This window comes from Malania oleifera, chromosome 8, assembly GCF_029873635.1.
Source record: "Malania oleifera isolate guangnan ecotype guangnan chromosome 8, ASM2987363v1, whole genome shotgun sequence".
NCBI classification, from domain to species: domain Eukaryota; kingdom Viridiplantae; phylum Streptophyta; class Magnoliopsida; order Santalales; family Ximeniaceae; genus Malania; species Malania oleifera.
In genome coordinates, this window is record NC_080424.1 from 62696464 (window position 1) to 62716553 (window position 20090).

Below are 20090 nucleotides of genomic sequence, written 5' to 3' on the forward strand. Positions count from 1 at the left end.
GCGCAGATAGATAAAAACATGTGGAAATTAAAATCATGCGCAACACTCACCAATTATAACATACTTGTGCGGTAAATATAAAGATCAGAAATATAAACAAGGCACACGATATGTTATCGGGGTTCAGCCAACTGTGCCTACGTCCCTGCCTCTAGCTCGCAAGCCCTAGGATTCCACTAATGCTCACTTATCGGGTGGAGTGGCACCTAATACAACTAGGTCAATTAGCACAGAGCTGACCTCAACCTTTACAAACTCTCCTTGCGGGGCGGAGAAGGCCCTAGGTCAAATTCACAGGGCTGACCCCAACCTGATCTTTTGGGGCTAGATCAAACCCCCTCAGGCCACGCCTAGAAATACAACAATATTTTTCACAATAAACTGGTACAGTGATTATGCTTTCATGTAAAGCAGATATGTACCCCAATACGCGTAGTATGCTTAATCAATCATATACACATAAACAATGTAGGTAGATGTAAGCTCAGTGATGTGTATATATGTGCAAATAACACTTAACAAGATATGATCACAATAATGTTCAAGAGTGTTCTAAACATGTAATACTTTGGAATTTAAGCAAAGCACAAATCAATAGCACATCATTATTCCAAAGATATCAATCAGATGTTCAAACTAGTTCAAGGAGATTTTCTTCAATGAAATAGGCACACTACTAGTTTGAAAATATTTTGCTTGTTTGAAAATATTTTTGCGCAACCAAAAACAAAGCTTTTGGACACTTGCAATAACAATGCAAATATCCTAAGCTTACTAGGTTATCCCAACACAAAATTTATAGTATGAAAATCTGTGGGATAAACCTAAGCTAAATTCCCTAAAAATATTATCTCAATCACACAAGCACACTGGGAGTATTAGCAATACTGGCAATTATAAACACACTCACTAAGCTTTTACAAGACCAAGATTTATCAAAGGAATGAGTATTTGAGGGTGTTTAAGCAAAATGGGATTTTCAAATAGAGAGGATTTTTTGCTAGTTGTTTTTGGCTAATCTCTCCTTAATTTTGCAAATGAGCCCATATTTATAGGCAGGGGAAAAAATATAACCATTTGGGACTTGTTAGGAATTATTAGAAAAGATTTAAAATGTTCAAACACACTTAACCCAACTTAACCCAGTTTTACCACGATTAAATTAATTTTAACCCATCGAGGTTCGGGTGGCTGAACTGAGGTTTGGTCGCCCGAACAAACACAGTAATTGAAGGTCCTTAAATGGGTTCGACAGCCCAAGTTTAAGTTCGGTGGCCCGAATCAAAGTCAGAAAGTTTGCTTCGTAACTTCGAGTGCCCGGTCCTTCAGTCGGTGGCCTGAACTCATGTGTTCGGTCGCCCGGGGCCAATTTGAACTAAATAGTTCAGTCGCATAAATTGGTGGAATGTCCCTTTCAAGGGGTTCGGGCGCCTGTGGACAGTATGCACAAAATGGTTTGGTCGCTCGAGAGCTCAAATCAACTATTGACTTTTCAACAATTCAGGTGCCCGAGGAGTTTTGAACTCGAAGGGTTCGTTCGCCCGAGCTCTCTCAATTTTCCTAATTATGTTCAATTTCAGCACAAATTAAACACTCCTATATATTATATGATATGTGTGTGAGTGTTGGGACCTATAGTCATACTAGGGTCTTACTGATGCCGTTTTGAGATAGTCCCAAAAATCTGGGATCGGTCGACCGAAGGGTGCCCTAAGGTCATTCAGTCCCTATGGTCATTCTACGGTCTTGTTGAGCTTACAACTACCTACATGCATGACATGCAGAGATTATTACAGACCGATATGCCTAGTTATTATTACAGACCCAGTGAAATGAAATATAGATTACAACAATTAAAAAACATTCCAGGCCTTCATTTTCCTTAAGTTGTCATGCACCATCAATATGATCTGCCTAATATGGTCCTGCACACAAACTAGGCAAACGTTAAATACCGAAGTATTTGTCATAATCAAAACAGGGTATGACCCATGGGGTCAACAGAGTTGGTCGAGAGTGATCCTCAAGTATGTATTACCAGTTTAGTTGTGCAGCCTACTCTACAGGAAAGGATTAAAGCTGCTCAGAAAGATGATCCAAAGTTAGCATAGGTAATGGTCAGAGTACAGAGTGGTCAGGGAGAGAAATTTTGTATTACAGATGATGGAGCTCTGTGGTTTTGTTCTAGGTTATGTCTTCCTACTGATGCTGACATCAGAAAGACCATTATAGAAAAGGCTCACAGATCATTATACACAGTTCATCCCAGTAGTACGAAAATGTATAGGGATCTACGAGAGTTGTATTGGTGGAGTGGTATGAAGAAGGAGATTACCGAGTATGCAGCGTAGTGTTTGACGTGCCAACAAGTAAAATCTGAGCACTAGAGTCCGGAAGGTCAGTTGCAACTACATTTTATCCCAGACTGGAAATGGGATCATATATCCATGGATTTTGTTTTAGGGCTACCGTCAGCATTACTTGGCCAGAATGCAATCTAGGTGATTGTAGATCGTTTGACTAAAATCACCCATTTCCTTCCTATTAAGATCAGCTACTTTCTTAACCATCTAACAGAGATTTATAGTCAAAAGATAATCCGTTCTCACAGAATACCAGTGTCAGATTGAGACCCACGTTTCACGTCACGCTTTTAGAGGAGCTTGCAAGAGGCTCTAGGATCTCAGTTATCTTTTAGCATGGCATTCCATCCTCAATCATATGGGCAGACTGAGAGGATGATACAGATATTAGAAGATATGCTTCGAGCATGTGTGCTGAATTTTGGGGGTAGTTGGACTCAGTTCATGTCGTTAGTGGAGTTTGCGTACAATAATAGCTATCAGGTCAGCATTGGCATGGCACCATTTAAGGCACTTTACGGTAGGAGATGTCGTTCTCCTTTATATTTGGACTAGATGGGTGAGTGGTGAGTTGTGGAACCAGAATTAGTGCAGCAAGCGTATGATAAGGTTCAACTCATCAGAGATAGAATCAGTGCAGCTTAAAGCCGACGGAAAAGTTACGCCGATAACTGCCGCAAGAAATTGGAATTTAATATTGGTGATCATGTGTTTTTGAAAATAGCTCCGTTAAAAGGAGTTATGAGATTTAAAAGAAAAGGTAAACTTAGCCCTAGGTTTATTGGCCCGTTTGAGATTCTAGAGAAAGTGGGGTCGGTTGCCTACAGGTTAGCTTTACTACCTGTATTGTCCAAGATGCATGACGTATTCCATGTTTCTATGTTGAGGAAATACGTCCCAGACCCTTCTCATGTAATCAGTTATGGTGAATTAAAGCTTAGTGATTTACAATTTTTTAAGGAGGTACCAGTACAGATTCTAGACAGAAAAGAGTAGGAATTGCGTAATAAGAAGATTCCTCTAGTAAAGGTTCTGTGGAGAAATCATGCTATAGAAGAAGCTTCTTGGGAGCTCGAGGAACAGATAAGGCAGAAATACCCACAATTGTTTCAAGAGGTTCAGTTATAATTAAGTAAAGTGTATATAAATGTAATGTTTCTTTTACAGGATAGTCAGTGTATGTATTAGTTTAGTTAGTAAGTAATATTTTAGTTTTGGGGGAATTTGATTTTATGTATGTAATCTCCCAGAACTTGGAATGTAAGCATGGTATTCCTCCGCCATAAGTGAGAATAAGTAATAAAATAAGTACACCGTTTATCTTTAAGGGATGATGAATCATATGGATAGTAAATTTCGAGGACAAAATTTTTATAAGGAGAGGAGAATGTAGAAACTCGAATATTTATCGTAATTTAAAAATAGGAGGGGGAGAGAAAAGAAGGAGTAAAATTTGGAATTTAAATAGGGTCTCATCGACAAACACTCTTAAGGGGATCATCAATGAGAACACGTGTCTCATTGACGAGAAGATACCGAGAGGCTACATTTCAGTTCTGAATTTTGTCGACGAGGAGTAAACATTCGTTGATGAACTTCCTTCATGACCTCGTCGACGAAGTGACGTGTCTCATCGATGAAGGCCAGTGTATAAAAAGCCTAAACTCGAATTTTTTGTTGAATTTTCACACGAAAACTCTCTCTCTTTCTCTCTCTCTCTCTCTCTCTCTCCTCTTCGTCCCTTTCCCCTTCTTTCTAAGATTTCGAACCGGATCCTTGCCGGTTTGACGATCTGAGGCCACCATGATACTCCTGGGAAAGTTCTCTTCAAGTCTACTGGAGTGGATCGTTGGTGGGGCTGCATTGGATTTCATCCCAAATTCAAGGTAAGACGTTTTATTCAATATTTGGCTTTTCCATAGTTACAAGAAATGTAGTCCACTATAGTTTTAGACACTGTAAGGGCTTTTCAATAGTCGGGTAAGGGAATAAACTAAAGCGGTAAATTTTTCATGAAAATTATTATTATTTTTTAGTGGATTTATGTTCAGGAAGTATGTACTATATATGAGTATTATTGAGAAAATGTATATTTGGGGAAATACTGTTGTTATATAGAAATGTATACTTTTAGTATGAAATGTCAGGAAATATGATTTCAAAATCGAATGTATGATTTTATTTAGCATTGTGTGGCATGAATATTATTTTATGCAAATTGTAATATGTTAAGTCAATTTTACAAATAAAGCATGTTTCAGTGATTTTCATAAATTACAAGATAATGCAATACATTATGATTTTAGAATACATGATAAACAATATATTTATTCAAATCAGCATGTATGTAATTTTCGGTGTAAGGTCGTGATTGATAGCCTGCACAAGGCCGTAGTTATGCATGTTTTCGTCCAAGGCCATAATTATGAATGTTTTCGGCGCAAGGCCGCATTATTTATGTTATTATAGAAATCAAAAAATTTTATCAATCCATTTACATTAAACAGTATTATATGTTATTAGAACTCGAATGATAGTTTAGATCAGTTTTAGGAGCACGGTACCTTAGCTATACAGTTTAGTTCAGTTCAGACTTATGCTAACTACCCCTGCTAGTAGAGAGGGTGGGAGATGGATAGTCGATGTGGCTTTCAATGTAGAGTTGTAGACGTGCACCTGGCAGTCCGGATCAGGGTGTGGCAGGTCCATCGTACTTACAGACATTTTTGACTCGGCAGTGGTCGTCCAGCCATTGTTGGGTCCCGCCTTTGGGATGCACAACCCGTCATGGGGGGTAATACATGACATCAGCTAGCTATATATCCTGGGTAAATTTTAGAGTTACTAGTTATATCAGACGATTTATGAACAATATGATTTAGTAGAATTATAAAATTATATGTTTACTCAGTTATGTTATTATCGGTGTTTTCATGTATTGTATGTCTATTATAGCACTAAATATTCATGTTGCTATATAGCTGTATTTAGTTTATTTCCCTTACTAATAGGTGTCTCGTCCCAGCTTAAACCATTTTAGGGAACCCAGAAAGACAGGCGGACTGAGGCCGTCATTGAGATAGTCTTGCTACCCCACTAGGAGGGTGATTTTTTGAACTAGGATCAATAGATTTTTGTTGTAGGATCCAAGATATATCTTTTGATGTTTTGGGGATTGTATATAAACAAATTATTATGATGGAAAGTAGCTAACTCAGGTATGATGTACTTTATGGTTTGGTGAATGTAATTTATATTCACTACTACTTAGGTTTCCGTTGTGTATGATAGGTATATCCCCGTTACCCACGGGTTCAGGTTGACTTTATTATATGACGAGTTAGTGGTATCAGGGTGTTAATGTGATTAATTATATGGTAAGTTAAGTAGATCGTTACACTACCCTAACCTCAAGAACTCTCGCTTGCAACGATGCTAAAATATCTATCGCAGGAAATATATATATATATATATATATATATAAATATCTCCTCTATTAAATTATTGAGAATATGCTTTCTATGTAACTGCTTTCAACTGCAATAAACACATGTTGTCACACATAGATGTAATATCTTCCACCTCACTGACAAGTGTCTCACCCCAACATACAACCTTTGTTTCAGCTCTTGCAAGGTGTCAGTCCTAGTTGTTAGAGTTTGTATATGTAATAGACTTAGTTCAGAATGTCTATTTAGGGATTGTAAGAACAAGTTATGTTTTAAGTACGATTGTATATATGTGAGGATACAGTTAGAAACTCTCGTATGTCTTTTAGATTTCTATATGGACGTTTATGTTTTCTACTGTGCATGAGATTACATATTAGTATGAAACACTCGTATGTCCCTATTCAGGGTGGGTGGTATATGTATGTTTATCAGAGACAAGTGTATTATACAGGTGTAGTAGCATTCTGAGGCCTTATAAAGGGTTGGGGCATTACAGTTGGTATTAAAGCCTTAACCAGCCAGAAGTGTGATGTGAACTACACTACCTAGTTAGGGGAAATATTCAGAGCTTAGGTTGCTAGGTTTTTTAGATTAGACTATACTAGGGTTTAGGATGGGAATAAGATCTTGAGTTTTTCTTAGCCATCGACTATTTTGTTTCTGAGTGAAAGGGCGTAACTTGAGTTAGAATGAGAATGTTGAGTTATCTGAGTACGTCAGGATTAGGAATGTGGATTTAGGGAAATGAGTCTATAGTAGTGTAGTATTAGCTAATACTTAAGTTATTAAGCTTCTAATCAATTTTCTTAAATTGCTTCTTCAGGATGGAATCCAGAGATAATACTGCCAACGTGGAAGGCAGCAGTAGCGAGGGAGCCGGCCATGAGGCTGGCAGCGACTCCATGAGTGTACTATGAGATTTTACACAACAACTTATGGCTGAGGTGGTGCAAACGAATAGGAGGCAGGACCATACCACAGCTGAGATGGGATGCTCCATTGACCAGTTCACTAGATTAAAGCCTTCAGTTTTCATAGAAAGTGCAGATATGATTCGAGCTAAGAATTGGATCTAAGAGATTGATAAGATCTTGGATGTTTTGAACTGCAGTGAGAAGCAGAAAGTAACCTTTGCAACGTTCAAGTTGTCAGGGGAAGCAGAGATATGGTGGGTGTTAATAAAGATGATGGAGGAGCACCGACCAATAGATACCAGTAATGATGGCATGGGCCCGTTCAGAGAGTTATTCTTTAAATGGTACTTTTTGGCCACAGTCAAAAATGCGAAGATGGAGGAATTTATGAGCCTGACGCAGGAGTCGCTAATAGTTTAACAGTACACTACTAAATTCCAAGAGTTATCCCAATTTGCTCCATTCATGATACCGGATGAGGTAATGAAGGCCTGAAAGTTTCAGAGGGGTCTGAAGAAGGAGATCCAAAGGCAGACAGAAATCTTGCAGTTGTAGGACTTTGCTACTCTGGTAGACAAAGCTACTCTAGCATAGGAGAGTCTGCTGGAGGACATAGAGGTCTAGGTCCCGTAGAAGAGGCCAGGGCCTCCCACTCTTCTTCTGGTGCAAGGTAGGGCAATTGGAAGAAGAATAGTAAAGGTACATCTCAGAGCACCACATCCTATCGTGGTTGCCCTACGTGTGGTAAAAGGCACTTTGGGCAGTGTTAGAGGATTACTGGGGCTTGTTGGCGGTGTGGTAAGTTAGGACATCAGGTGAAAGATTATATCATACAGGGGAATGGCAAAGCCCCACAACAGCCATATAGAGGAAATACGCAAGCGCAGTATGGTTGTCAACAAAAGGGTACAACCTAGGCAAGGGTGTATTCCCTAACTCCCGGCGATGTAGAGAATGCTGGTGATGTAGTCACATGTATCATTTACATGCTTTCTCATAAAGTTTTTATATTATTTGATTCTGGGGCAACGCATTCCTTTATCTCTCGGGGATTCATTAAACTGTGTGAATTAGAAGTTGAACAGCTAGATTATGAACTGGTAGTGTCTACGCCATCAGGGTTGGCAATCGTATGTAGTAAAGTGATCCATGATTTTACAATAAAAAGTTAGGAGAGAGTACTACAAGTCAGTCTTATTGTGTTTGACATGCATGGCTTCAATATTATTCTAGAAATGGACTGGTTATCTACTAGTTATGCTAGTATCGATTGCCACAGGAGAGAGGTGGTATTTATACCACCAGGGGAGCAGGAATTCAAGTTCTTAGGGTCGTGTGTGCATTCAGCACCACGGATCCTTTCAACTATGTAGGTTAGGAGGTTACTCCTAGAGGGATGCCAAGGGTACCTGGCGTTTGTGAAAGACACGCCGGAAGAAGAAAGTAAACTGGAGGAGATTCCTGTAGTGTGCAAGTTCCCAGACATGTTTCCAGAGGACTTGTCGAGATTACCTCCAGATCGAGAGGTGGAGTTTGTTATAGAGTTAGTTCCAGGTACGATGCCAATATCCAAAGCTCTATATCATATGGTTCTAGAAGAATTGAGAGAGTTGAAGGAGTAACTTCAGGAGCTACTAGATAAGGGGTACATTCGACTGAGTGTTTCACCTTGGGAAGCACCGGTTCTATTTGTAAAAAAGAAGGATGGGTCGATAAGGATGTGCATTGACTACAGATAGCTTAACAAGGTGATGATAAAGAACAGATACCCACTACCCAAGATTGATGATCTGTTTGACCAGCTACAGGGCACACAGATTTTCTCTAAGATCGATCTACGATCTGGGTATCACCAGCTGAAGGTGAAAGCGGAGGACGTTTCGAAGACAGCTTTTCGAACCCAGTATGGCCATTATGAATTTATGGTTATGCTTTTCAATTTGATGAATGCACCTGCAGCATTTATGGATTTGATGAATAAGGTCTTTCACAAATACTTAGACCAGTTCGTCATGGTATTTAAAGATGAAATCCTAGTGCATTCTAGGAGTGCTGCAGAACATGAAGTTCATCTGAGATTGGTACTGCAAATGCTCAGCAAAAAGAGGTTATACGCTAAAATGAAGAAATACGAGTTTTTACTAAAACAGATTGCATTTCTAGGGCATGTAGTGTCCAAAGAAGGAGTATCAATGGATCCAAGTAAAATAGAAGCAGTAATGGACTAGTTGAGGCCAAAGAATGTTCAGGAGGTCAGAAGTTTTCTAGGTCTTGCAGGATACTATCGACGGTTCGTAAAAGGGTTCTCCAGTTTAGCAGGTCCTTTAACATGACTCACAAGGAAGAACGTGAAGTATGATTGGACGTATGTGTGCGAGTTGAGTTTCTAGGAGCTGAAATAGAAACTGGTTATTGCTCCTGTATTGACCATTCCATCTGGGGATGGTGGATTTGTTATCTACAGTGACGCCTCTAAGAAAGATCTCGGGTGTGTTCTAATGCAGCATGGAAGAGTGATTGCTTATGCTTCTCGTCAACTCAAGGAGTATAAGAAGAACTACTTGACATATGATATGGAATTAGAAGCGGTAGTGTTTGCATTAAAAATCTGGAGGCACTACCTGTACGGTGAAAGGTGCGAGATTTTTACCGACCATAAAAGTCTTAAGTACATTTTCACCCAAAAAGAGTAAAATATGAGGCAGCATACTTGAGTTGATAAAGGACTATGACTATACCATTAGCTATGACCCAAGAAAAGCAAATGTTGTAGCTGATGCTCTAAGTCAGAAGTATGTTAATGTGTCAGTCTCAGTAGTGGGAGTTTAGCATCAGATCTGTATGGACCTGGAAAGGTTGGGCTTAGAGGTTGTAGAAGGAAATCACCAAGTTCTTTTTGCGAGCTTGGTGGTACAGCCGACCTTACAAAAGAGGATTAGAACAGCTCAGAAGGAGGATGAAGAGCTGGTAAAGGTTGTGGAAGGGGTACAAAGTCATTTAAAACCGGATTTCAATGTCTATAATGATGGGATGTTGAGATTCCACAGCAGGGTTTGTGTACCGAATGACGCCAAGATTAAACGAGTCATTTTGAAGGAGGCACACCATTTGCTTTATACTGTACATCCAGGAAGTACCAAGATGTACTGAAACCTAAAGGAATCTTTCTAATGGTTGAACATGAAAATAGAGATTGCCCATTTCGTAGAGCAGGCCTAACATCTCAGCAGGTCAATGCAGAACACTAGAGGCCAGCAGGACCCCTTCAACCACTTGACATTCCCAAGTGGAAATGGGAGCATATCTTGATGGATTTCGTATCGAGGTTACCTACAGCGGAGCATGGGCAGAATGCTATATGGGTTGTAGTAGATCGGCTGACAGAGATTGCACATTTCATTCCAATTAGAGTCAGTTATTCTCTGAATAGGCTGCCAAATATTTATGTGTAGGAGATTGTACGACTCCATGGTATCCCGATTTCTATCATTTCAGATCGAGACCCACGTTTTACCTCTCGATTCTGGAAGAGTCTACAGGATGCCTTGGGATCGTAGCTTACATTTAGTACGTCATTTCACCCCCAAACAGATGGACAATGTGAGAGGACTATTCAGACGTTAGAGGATATGTTGCGGGCATGTGTACTAGATTTTGGGGACAGTTGGATATGATATCTACCACTTGTGGAATTTGCATATAATAACAACTACCAAGCCAGTATAATGATGGCACCATATGAGTCATTGTATGGTCATCGGTGTCGATCTCCGTTATATTGGGATTAAGTAGGCGAGTGGAAGATACTAGAACTGTAATTGATTCAGTAGGTCTCTACAAAGGTCAAGCTGATTAGAGAGAGAATCAGGGCAGCTCAGAGTCGGCAGAAGAGTTGTGTGGATACTCGCTGACAAAAGCTAGAGTTTGAGGCAAAAGATATGGTATTCCTAAAGATTGCTTCGATGAAAGGAGTAATGAGGCTTAGGAAGAAGGGGAAACTAAGCCCTTGGTATATTGGGCAATTTGAGATCCTAGAAAGAGTAGGTCCAATTGCTTATAGAGTGGCATTACCCCCAACACTATCCAGAGTTCATGATGTGTTTCACGTGTCAATGCTGAGGAAATACGTACCAGACCCTTCGCACATGTTGAGTTACGAACCTCTAGAGATCAGTGATGCATTAGCATACGAAGAGGTTCCAGTACAAATATTAGATCAGAAGGTGCAGCAGCTACAAACTAAGGAGATATCGTTAGTGAAGGTATTATGGCATAATCACACAGTGGAGGAAGCTTCATGGGAATTAGATTCAGAGATATTCCAGAAGTTCCCTCAGTTATTCAAAGATAGTTAGAGTTAGATAGGTAAGTAGAACAGGTGGTTCAAGTTATTTTAGATATGGTTTTCGGGAGAGTTTTGTATGTGCATTATAATCTCTCGAAGCATCACATTGTAACCACGGTATTCCTCCACCATATGTGAGGGTATGTAATAAACTTGGGTCGGAGCTGCTATGTGAGTGGCTTGCGAATCTTCTGTAGAACTGAGTTATAAGGTAAGGTTATGCTTATAAACAGTTAACAAATTTCGAGGACGAAATTTTTTATAAGGAGGGGAGGTTGTAAGGACCCGACCCGAGAAATGTGGATTAAACAAAAAAGAAGATGGGAAGGAACTTAAAAAGGTAAAAACAATAGGGTTCGTCGACAAGGCTCCTTCTCTCGTCGATGAAGTCTCTTCTGTGGCTCGTCGGTGAGATTCAAAAGATCTTCAATGAGAGTATATCGAGAGATTTCTGGAACTTTGGAATCTTAGGTTCATCAACGAGGCTAACTCCATCATCGACGAACGCCCTTCTTCTAATCGTCGACAAGCGCTCCACTTCATCTACGAGTCTAACCGGGTCAACTAAATTATAAATATCTATTTCATTGCTTCATGGTTAAGAAACTCTCTCTCTCTCTCTCTCTCTCTCTCTCTCTCTCTCTCTCACCGACAAGCTCTCTCTCTATCTTCGATACGCCACTATTCATCATCCGAATCCACGATCCGACGTTATTACTTGGATCAAGGGGAAAACCTCTACGGTTATAAAGGATCTGATCTTCGTTTTGAGGATTTCTGAGTTATCTCGAAATCAAGGTAAGGGTCTAAGTTCATATTTGGTTTAGTAGATCTGTAGTAAATAGGATTGTGTTGAAGTACTATTCTGTGGTTTATAGCTTCTAAGAACTCGGTTCGCTGTTTTGGGAGCCGTATAGTTTGTGTTTCAGGTTCAGGGAAATAGGTAAGGGGATTTGTTTACATCAGTATTTTTAGAAAAACTAAACTGCTAGAAAGTTAGCTTATGTTTATATGCACCTATTGACTGCTTATTTGCAAAGTTTCACTGGGTAAAAATGTCAGTTTTACGATTTTATGGTTTTGGTAAAAAATGAGAGTTTTGGCATATGATCTCCAAACTTTTCAAAACTTCGTTATTTGCATTAAACTTAACGTAGGAGATGCTTGAACCCCTTGTTTCCTGTTTAAATGTTATTTTTCGAGTTATATACTATATATAGCGGATTTTTGTTCAAATGAGTATGACATATGATATGAAATGGAATATACTGAACTTTTATACACGTATATGAACTATGGGAACTGAAGTTCCATTTTGCTATCTAAAAATGTAGAAAATAGGTGCTGGTTATATACCGAGCTTTATATGTAAAAAGGGTTAAACTGAGAGTGTGTGTGCCGATTTATACCACCATATGAATAAATAAGTTTATGAAAATACTATAACTATACAGGAGATTTGTGAATTTGAAACAAGTTAATTTGTTTTATTATAAATTGTATATATAAAAATTGGGACTGCGACTTATTACTATGAGAGCCTTAAAAAGCTCAACATTATATGAAACCTTAAAAAGCTTAAGCGCGGTTCCATTGATATATTCTGGATACAGTGCAACCACACATCTGTTTTTCAGTGTGGGTATCGAGATAGTTGGTTGGGTAGGAGTGGCCACTAGGGGATTAATGGACTGGGTGGATTCAATTAGACTATAATAACCATAATGACTGACAATGCCTTAGCAAGGTTGGGCTTGTTCAGGGATTTATGATCGCATAACTCACACCAAGGGGTAGTGTTGGCACTAGTTATGATGTTTCTAAGTTGGAAGGTGTTCTAAATATGCATATACATGATTTTAAAACTAAAATGGGCAAAGTCACAGGTTTGAGTATCGGCTGGAGGGATTGTACAGTGTATGGGCCTATACCCTACCCTAATCTCGAGAACTCCCGCATTCAATGATGCTGAATTATCTATTGCAGGAAATATATATATATATATATATATATCTCATATATTACAGTAATGAGAATATGCTTTATATGTAACTGCTTTCAATTGAAATAAACACATGTTGTCACACACTAATGTAATATCTTCCACCTTACTAAGAAGTGTCTCACCCTAACATACAACCTTTGTTTCAGGTCCTACAGGGCATCGGTCCTAGTTGTTGGAGGAACGTCGAAGCTTAGTACTGTTTTTAGCTTACGTAAGTGTTTTGTATATGTAATAGACTTAGTTCAAAATGTCTATTTGGGGACTGTAAGAACAAGTTATGTTTTAAGTATGATTGTATGTGTGTGAGGATATAGTTAGAAACTCTGGTATGTCTTTTAGATTTCCATATGGATGTTTATGTTTTCCGCTGTGCATGAGATTAAAAATCAGTATGAAACACCCATATGTCCCTATTTAGGGCTTGTGGTATATGTATGTTTATCAGAGATGGGTGTATTATACAAGTGTAGTAGCACTCCGGGGCCTTATTAAGAGTCGGGGTGTTACACTCCACCTCGTAAGAAGTATTGTAAATGGCATTACTCCACTCGGTTAAGTAAGCAAATAGTGGAATCTTCTTACTAGTTAGCTTGAGGTGGGGACATAGACAAGCTTGGTCGAATCTCGATAAAAATAACTGTGTTATTCTTTTTCCTATACTCTTTACTTTCTAGCACTTGCATTTCGACATTTAAATTGTTGTGTATGATTTAAATATATCTCAATATCTGTGGAATTAGTAATTACTGAGATAGACCTTAGGTTACGCAATATTGTCTGTGGTTTAAAATTGAACACGCCTAACCAATGAAGATTTTTTAAATATCCAATTCACCCCCCTCTTGGGAATACACCATTCACATGAATTGGTATCAGATCCTCATTGCAAAAAGCTTAACCGCTTGTGTTAAAGATCACAATGGCTTTTGTTGGTGTATCCCCATTTAGTAAGGGACAATCCCTTTTTAGGCCTCCAATATTTTGCGGTGAAAATTTTATTGCCTGGAAAATAAAAATAAGCATATTTATAAAATCAATAGACTAGAGACCCTAGCAAGTGATTGATAAAGGAATCTACATGCCTTTGAATGAAAATGATACTAGTGTGCTTTAGAGTCTAATATTTTTCAAGAGATCAAGGCCTGTTGTAGTGCACAAGAAATATGAGTAGAGCTTAAAAAGAAATATGGAGAGACCTAGGAGAAAGAGACTGCCACTCTGAAAGCTCCAAGCTCAAATGATTAAGTAGTGGCACATCATGGGCAAGCAGCATTAATAGACAAAAAGGTATATGATTTTCACTATACCTCAATTGATGAATTTTTATGTCAAATATTGTGATGTATCATGCACTGAATCATCTATTGAATATCATGATAGTTCTATTAATGATGCATGCAATGATTCTCGTGAAAAATATTGCGACATATCTTGTGATGAATCATCTATTAAATCTTCTCATATCCTTGCTAAAAATTCATGTCGTGATTCATGTGATAGTTATTGTGAAAATATTTGTGCTGAATCTTGTAATGAATTCAATGATGCAAACATGCCTCCTCACTATAAACTATAAAATGCTTCATCTAAAATACATAAGTTTCTAGTCAGGATGTCTAAACAGAAAACATTTTTGAAAAATGAGAATAGAAGGTTGGCAAAGCAATTAGAAGAACTAAAAGATTATCATGCCACCTTAGAAAAGAAAAAGGTCGTGAAAGTTTTGGAAATCATTTGCTTACCAAGAAAAATTGAAGATTATCCTTAAATGATTTTCAAATGCACAAGTAAAAAGAATAATTCAAGGAAACCCTTACGAGTTAGAAGAATTAAATCTTTCAAAAAGGGTTCATATTTTAATTCTCATGGCCACTCTTATGCCTCATCAAATAGAAATAGGAGATATAAGAAAAACTCTTCACATATACATAATACTTACGTATATTATTAAAAAAAAAAGGGGGGCACACTAGATATACTTGTTCGTTTAGAGGTTCCAGAGGCATGGATAAGGAAATTATGTGGGTAATCATGAAGGCTAATCTTGTAGGACAAGAGGAAGGATGGATTCTAATAGGAATTAAATAATTATTAAACTCTTCCTTAGAGCATAGGATTAGCTATAGGGGGTAGTGATAACTGTAAGCTTGGGAAGTGCTTCGGACCTAAAATGTTAAAACTTGGTATATGCATTCACCATACTATTTTGTATACTAGGAACATGAGAAAATCAAGTCAATACGAAAATTCAAGTAATTTATCCAATCTAAACTCAATACATATATATCATAATGATTGGTTTAAAAACTATTGGCTAAAGCATGCAAGCTTTGAACTGAAAAGGTGTTGACTTTATAAGTCACACTCGGTTTTGATAATGACAAATACTTAGGTATTTTATGGTTTTCAAGTGTATGTGCAAGTTTATATGAGCATTTCAAGGAATGGCACTTGAAGCGAGATATGAAGACCCTGAAGATTCTGTTTCATATTGTAAATTCAATTAATGTAATATGGGTCTGTAATAATAACTAGGTATATGGTCTATAATAATTACGTGCATGTTATGCATATAAGATATATTGTAAGATCAATAAGACCCTAATACGAGTCTAGGCCCCAACACTCATGCACATATATCATACAAAATTCAGGTGTGTTAAAAATGAATTAAATTGAATATTATAGGGAAGTTTTGAGAGAGCTTGGGCGACCGAACCCCAGGAGTTCAAAACTCCTAGGGCACCCAAACTATTAAAAGGTCAATAGTTGACCTAGCTCTCGAGTGACAAAACCGTTTTAAATATATCTTCCCCAGGCGCCCGAACCCTCTAAAAGGGACCCCTCACCAACTTAGGCTACCAAGGAAATCAGTTCAAAAACGGCTCGGGCGACCGAACCTCTGACTTCGGGCTACCGACCCACTGCCTGGGCACCCGAACCTACAAACAAATGCTACTGATTTTTATTCAGGCTACTGTACCAAAACTCGGGCTGCCGAACTATTTTTAAAGGTTTTTAAAAATGGGTCTAGTCGGGCGACCGAACCTCGGTTCAGCCACTCGAACCTTCTCAGGTTAAAATTATTTTACTCTAGGTAAATGTGGGTTAATTTGGGTTAATATTGCATAAGCATTTTAGAACTTTTCTAATAATACTCTAAAGGTCCCAAACAGTTATAATTTTTACCTTGCCTATAAATATAGGCTCATTTTTTAGGATTAGCAAGTAATTAGGAAAAATTATTAGCTAAGAATCCTCTCTACTTTAAAAATCATACTTTGCTCAAATACCCTCAAATACTCATTCCTTTGATAAATCTTGGTATTGTAAGAGCTTAGTGAGTCTCCTTGTAATTGCTAGATAGTGCCAAAACTCTCATTTGCTTGATTGATTATTGATATTATTTTTGGGGAGTTTGGCTAAGGTTTATCCCACTTATTTCATATTATAAATCTTTTTGTTGGGATAGACTAGTAAGCTTAGGGGTCTTTGCATATTTGTTGCAAAACTCTCATAGCTTTGATTTTTGTTGTGCAAAAATATCAACTAACCAAAATATTTTTCAAACTAGTAGTGTGCTTATCTCATTGAAGAAAATTTCTTGAGCTAGTTTGAATATTTGATTGATATCTTTCGAATCTTGATTAGCTATTGAAATTTGATTTACCTAGTTTCAAAGATATTGCTTGTATCGAACACTCTTGAACATTCCATTGATCATACCCTATTGATTGTTGCTTACACAACTATTTACATCACTTAGCTTACACTGTATCCATATTGTTGATGTGTATGTGACTGTTTATATTGGGTACATATCTGCTTTACTTGAGAAGCACAATCATTATACCAGTCTTATTATAAAACATACTGCTGTATTCCAAGCGTGGCCTGAGGAGACGGTAATCCAGTCCGGTAAGGATTGTCTGTAAAGGTTGAGGTTAGCCCTGTGCTAATTGACATGGTTGTTTAGGTGCCACTCCACCCGCTTAAGTGAGCATCATAGTGGTAATCCTTGTGCTTGTTAGCCAAGGTGGGGATGTAGGCAGTTTTTCAAACCTCGATAACATTTCTGGGTGTCATCTTTATTTACAGCTTTCTCATGCATGATTGGTTAACTTAGTTGTGCAATTTAAATTATGTTGTACATTTAAATTGAGTTAATTTATTTGCACTAGATTAACCTTAAGTTTGCATAATACTGTTGTTAGGGGATTGACCTAGGGCTTTAATTTTGAAAATACCAATTCACCCCCCTCTTGGGATCATAATAAAGCTAACAATTGGTATCAAAGCCACGTAGCATAGACTCAATAGTTATTTGCAAAAGATCTTAAATGACTCAAAGCACCGTGACCCCTTTCCTTCAGGGACCATCTTCCACACGACCTTCAGTTTTCAGTGGTGTTAATTACACCTTCTGGAAACAGAGGATGCACATCTACCTTCAAAATATAGATAGGAAGGTGTGGAGGATCGTCTCTAAGGGAAATTATGTTCCTATGAAAACAGAGGGTAAGACTAGAGTCCCTAAAACTGAGGAAGAATATAATGATGATGATATGAGAGCTGTTAGTTTGAATGCCACTGCTATGAATAATTTGTATTGTGGTCTTGATGTGATTGATTTTAATAGAGTAATGGCATATGCTATTACAAAAGAAATTTGGGATAAATTAGAAGTCACATATGAAGGTACTAGGGAAGTGAAAGATAGTTGGATAGATATGCTGACTAGTGAATATGAGGCCTTTAGGATGAATATAGGTGAATCCATTTAGAGCATGTACACTAGATTCACACATATTATAAACTCACTGCATGCATTGGGTAAGACCTATCCTACATATGAGATAATTAGGAAGATCCTTAGAGGCTTGCCTCCTGTTTGGGAAGCTAAGGATACGGCCATTTCTAAGGGTAGAGACCTTAAGGTCATGACTCTAGATGAATTGATAGGTTCCTTGATTACCTATGAACTAGCTATAAATAAGAGACTCAATGAGCATAATAGGGCGAAAAAGGTGACTGCATTGAAAACCTTTATTAATACATCTAGTGAATGCAACGAACTTGACTCTGAGGATGATATGGTCATGCTAACTAGAAAATTCAGAAGATTTTTTAGGAAGAATAGAAAGTCATACAAAAGATATAGGGAGTCTACCTCTGAGAAGGGAGAGTCTAGTAAAAGAAAAGAAAAATCAAATGCTCCTACGTGTTACAATTGCAACAAAGTTGGGCACATCAAGCAGGACTGCCCACTACTGAAAAAGGATGCTAGGAAAAAGAAGAAAGTCATGAAAGTAGGCACTTCATGGGATAAATTAAGTAGCAGTGACTCAAACTCAGACCATAACGATTCAAAGGTTGCTAATCTGTGCTTGATGGCACATGATGATGAGGTGTGTTTGAGATCATCCTCCTCCAAGGACAGGTGGTACCTGGATAGCGGGTGCTCACAACACATGACCAGTGACAAAGCAAAATTTGTGACAATCATTTCCAAGGATGGAGGGTATGTGACGTTCAGCGACAATGCAAAGGGACGCATCATCGGCGTAGGTGAGGTTGGTAAGGATCATTCCCTGGTAATTGATAATGTTCTATTAGTTGATGACTTGAAGCATAACTTATTAGCATAAGTCAATTGTGTGATAAAGGTTATAAGGTATCATTTGAAAATGATAAATGCATAGTTAAAAGTAAATCAGATCATAAAGTGCTTTTTACTATAGATCGCCATGAAAATGTATACACTACTACTTTTGATAACTTAGCTTCACAACAAGTAACTTGTTTTTCTGCAATATATGAAACTAGTTAGTTGTGGCGTAGGCGATTAGGACACGCTAGTATGGACTTATTGTCAAAACTAGTAAGAAAAGATTTAATGAAAGGCTTGCCTAAAACACCATTTGTGAAAGATAAAATTTGTGATGCATGTCAAATGGGTAAGCAAACAAAATCTAACTTTAAGAAAAAGAAATTTATATCTACCACTAGACCACTTGAAATGCTTCACTTGGATTTGTTTGGTCCTAAATCTGTGCAAAGTCTTGGTGAAAAATCATATGCTTTTGTCATTGTTGATGACTTTTCTAGGTTCACATGGGTGTTATTTCTCTCACATAAAAATGAATTATGTGAACAGTTTACTAAGCTTTGCAGGAGAATTCAAAATTAAAAAGGCTATAAGATAACTCATATAAGAAGTGATAGAGGCACTGAATTTAAAAATGAAGGCATAGAAAATTATTGTGACCTAGAGGGCATATCACATTACTTTTCTACACCTAGGACCCCTAAAAAAAATGGCATGGTAGAAAGAAAGAATAGGTCATTACAAGAAATGGGTAGAACTATACTGAATGAACATAAGCTACCTAAATATTTTTGGGCTAAAGCCATAAACACTGCATGTTATGTCATGAATAGGGTATTGATTAGACCGTCACTTAATAAAACCCCTTATGAATTGTGGAACAAGTATAAACCTAATATTTCCCATTTTCATGTTTTGGGTTGTAAATGCTTTGTGATTAGGAATAATGAACATCTAGGGAAATTTAATTCTAAATCTGATGAAGACATTTTCCTAGGCTATGCTCTTAATAGTAAAGCATATAGAGTTTTCAATAAAAGAACATTGACTATCATTGAATCTATCCATGTCATATTTGATGAATCTAATCCATTTTCTAAGAAAGATGATGAAGATGATATTGACATTAGAAAAATGCTTAGACAAGTTATCTATGGAAAACAATGCAAGTGAAAATTTAGAAATAAATGAATAATCATCTGAAGATAATGACAATGAAAATGAAGTTCAGGAGTTGCCTAGAGATTGAAAATTCATTAGGAACCATCCTATAGATCAAATCATAGGTGAACCATCTCGTGGTGTAGCCACAAGATCTTCCTTGAAGAACCTAGTGAGTCATTCTGCTTTCTTATCCCAAGAAGAACCTAAAAATATTAAAGAAGCAATAGAGGATAAGTCTT